Below are 4,218 nucleotides of genomic sequence, written 5' to 3' on the forward strand. Positions count from 1 at the left end.
AGGAGAAAACAGGAGGGGGAGGGGTGAAGCTAAGAGCTGGAAAGGTGATTGGCAAAAGGGATACAGAGCTGGAGAAGGGAAAGGATCATGGGACGGGAGGTCTAGGGAGAAAGAAAGGGGGAGGGGAGCACCAGAGGGAGATGGAGAGCAGGCAAGGAGTGATTGTGAGAGGGGCAGAGAGAGAGAAAAAAAAGTGGAGAGGAAAAGGGGGGGAGGGGGAGAGAGAGAGACACACACACACGCACACACACACACACAAACAAAAACAAACAAATAAATAAATAAATAGATAGATAGATAGATAGATAGATAGATAGATAAGGGATGGGGTAAGAAGGGGAGGAGGGAAATTAATGGAAGTTAGGGAAATCAATGTTCATGCCATCAGGTTGGAGGTACCCAGCCGGTATATAAGGTTTTGTTCCTCCAACCTGAGTATGGCTTCATCTTGACAGTAGAGGAGGCCATGGATAGACATATCTGAATGGGAATGGGACGTGCAATTAAAATGTGTGGCCACTGGGAGATCTTGCTTTCTCTGGTGGACAGAGCGTAGGTGTTCAGCGAAACGGTCTCCCAGTCTGTGTCGGGTCTCACCAATATATACAAGGCTGTACTGGGAGCACCGGACGCAGTATACCACACCAGCTGACTCACAGGTGAAGTGTCGCCTCACCTGGAAGGACTGTCTGGGGCCGTGAATGGTGGTGAGGGAGGAAGTGTAAGGACAGGTGTAGCACTTGTTCTGCTTACAAGGATAAGTGCCAGGAGGGAGATCAGTGGGAAGGGATGGGGGTGACGAATGGACAAGGGAGTCACGCAGGGAACAATCCCTGTGGAAAGCAGAAAGGGGGGGAGGGAAAGATGTGCTTGGGTCCCATTGGAGGTGGCGGAAGTTACGGAGAATTATATGTTGGACCCGGAGGCTGGTGGGGTGGTAGGTCAGGACAAGGAGAACCCTATCCCAAGTGGGGTGGCAGGCAGATGGGGGTGAGAGCAGATGTGCATGAAATGTGGTAGTAGATGGTTGCCTCTCTAACTGGAGACCTGTGAATGAATAGTGGAGTGCCGCAGGGGTCGGTGCTGGGTCTGTTATGGGTTGTCATCTATATCAATGATCTGGATGATAATATATTAAACTGGATTGCAAATGACACCAAGGAAGTAGTAGACAGCAAGGAAGACTACCAAAGCTTGCAGTGGGATCTGGATTCGCTGGGAAAATGGCAGATGGAACTTCATGCAAGCATGTGAGGTGTTGCACTTTGAGGCTACCAACCACGGTAGGTCTTGTACAGTGAGCAGTCGGCACTGCTGATCGTGGTAGAACAGTGATCTGGGAGTACAAGTTCATAATTCATTGAAAGTGACATCACAGTAATGTCGTAAAGACTGCTTCTGGCATATTGGCCTTCATAGATCAAAGTATTGAGTACAGGAATTGGGATGTTATGTTGAAGTTGTATTAGACGCTGGTGAGGCCTAATTTAGATATTGTGCGCAGTTTTGGTCATCTTCCTACAGAAAAGATATACATAAGATTGTAAGAGTATAGAACAAATTTACAAGAATGCTGCTGGGAATGGAGAAATTGAGTTATAGGAAAAGATTGAATAGGTTAGAATTTTATTCTCTAGATCGTGAAAAATTGAAGGGAGATTCAAAATAGAGGTATTCAAAATTATGAGGGGTACAGATAGAGTAATGCAAGCAGGCTTTTTCCACTGAGACTGGGTGAGACTACAACCAGAGGTCATGGGTTAATGGTGAAAGGTGAAATGTTTAAGGGGAAACTGAGGGGAAACCTCTTCACTCAGGGAGTGGTGAGAGTGTAGAATGGATTACCAGTGCATGTGGAGGACGCGACTTCTTTTTCAACGTGGAAGAGAAGTTTAGATAGGCAAATGGATGGGAGGGGTTGGATGGCCATGGTCCGGGTGCAGGTCAATGGGACCATGAACTTTAAATGATTTGGCATTGACTGGATGGGCCGAAGGACCTATTTCTGTACTGTAGTTTTCTATGACTCCACGAATCTATATAGTATGCTGTGTATACAGTTGAGTTGCATTCTATATTGAGTTGGAGTTTCCAGCTCATCAAGGAGGAGTGTTTTGTATTTAAGTAGTATTGCAAATATATTGTTTGATTAAGTATTCTTATTCCTTTAAATAATTAATTATGGGTTATATATAAAATTAAGTGAATTGTATATGTCATGACCCTATCAAGTGATAACGTGCATGCTTCACTTAAAGTAAACATGGAGTACATTGACTTATTTCCTGACTCTCGTTTTCAATTATTTTAATGTTTTGGAGTCACCAAACATAACTGGAACATTGCAAGATTTTTACACAGAGGATGGTGGACGACCAGAATGTGCTGCAGAGTGTGGAGGCAAATACGATGAAGGAATTTAAGTCAGCACATGAATATTCAATGAATGGAAGGATATAGAATTATGTGCACAGAATGAACTAGTTTAGTTAGATTTATCCTTATTAGTTTTATTAATTCAGCACAACATTGTGGACTGAAGGGGCTGTTCCTCTACAGTATTTTTCTATGTTGGAGAGAGGAACATTAGCTCTATTTATGACACCACAGATGCTGCCTGACCTGCTGAGTATTTCTAGCATTTTTCTTTTTTATTTCAGATTTCCAGCATTGGCTGTGTTTGTATTTTCAGAGTACCTGCTCTCTACCATCCTGAGTCCTGATGAAGGGTCTCGGCCCGAAACGTTGACAGTGCTTCTCCCTATAGACGCTGCCTGGCCTGCTGTGTTCCACCAGCATTTTGTGTGTGTTGCTCTACCGTAGCTTCTAGCAGGCTTCCCAAATCTTAACAAGGGCTTCCGCTAGCTACAGGAATTCCCCTTTAACAGAAGCAAATGTGACTTCACTCATGCCCATTATGGTGTGGAAGAAGGCTGTACGGTCCACTGGGTTCCTATTCCAGTGACCCAACCTATCAATGTGATTCTTCTTATTTCTCAGCACTCCTTCAACACCCTCTTTGATTTGTTTGCCAATAACTTATGCTGCAGGGTTAATTCAACACGTTGTTTGGAATGTTGGTGGAAAGCACCGCAAAGAACACACACTGTGACAGTGAGAACATGCAAGCTGCACAGTGCCAGAGTTAACCTATCTCACAGGAACTGTGAGGCATTGTTTTGCCTTCTCTGCAATGCTATATGTAAATAAATAAGTAACATTTAACACGAATGACAATTTTAAAGGGCTATTTTCTCTTCAAAATTCTCTCATTTTATAGAAGATATATTGTTTTTCTAGAATTTCTTAAAAATAATAAAAATGTCTTTTTTTTGAACATGGACATATTTAAATCCAGCTTTTCTGTTTGCTTTGCTACTTCAAATAATTAACTGATATCAGCCATGTTGGTTCATCTCCAAACAAAAACATTTCGAAAGTTCAACAAGATTTCCCTATTCCAGATTCTGTCTAAAACTGCACTGATCATAAGACATAGGAGCAGAATTAGGCCATTCCGCCCATTGTGTCTTCTCTGCCATTCCGTCATGGCTAATTTATCATCTCTCTCAACTCCACTCTCCTGCCTTCTCCCTGTAACCTTTGATGGCCTTACTAATCAACCTATCAACCTCTGCTTTAAACATAGTATGTCCAAATATTTAGCCTCCACAGCTGTCTTTGGTAATGAATTCCACAGATTCACTACCCTCTGGCTAAAATAAAATCCTCCTCGTCCCCGTTCTAAATGGACACCCTTTTACTCTGAGGGTCTGTCCTCTGGTACCAGACTCCCCCAGTACAGGAGACATCCTCTCCATGTCTACTGTAGGCCTTTCAATGTTGGATAAATTTCAATAAGAATCCTTTCATTCTTTTAAACTCCAGCAAGTACAGGCCCAGAGTTATAAAACATTCATAAATGTTAACTCTTTCATTTCCAGAATCACTCTCATGAACCTCCTCTGGACTCTCTCCTATAATGGTTAACAGCATTCTGTTTCTGAGGCTTGTACTGTGTAGTTGACACCAGACTGAGCGACCAAAAATGCATTCAAGTTATTTTAGCCTGAGGGGAGAAAGTCCATAAATATCCAGTCCCTGATCACTATCAACCATATAAACTGCTGCATCACTATGACACCCAAGGCTACAGGAGCAAGTTTTCTTCAGATGGCTGAAGCACTCACAAAGGTTGACTCTGCTTAAAACTGTTTA

This window comes from Hypanus sabinus, chromosome 8 (genome assembly GCF_030144855.1).
Source record: "Hypanus sabinus isolate sHypSab1 chromosome 8, sHypSab1.hap1, whole genome shotgun sequence".
Taxonomy (NCBI): domain Eukaryota; kingdom Metazoa; phylum Chordata; class Chondrichthyes; order Myliobatiformes; family Dasyatidae; genus Hypanus; species Hypanus sabinus.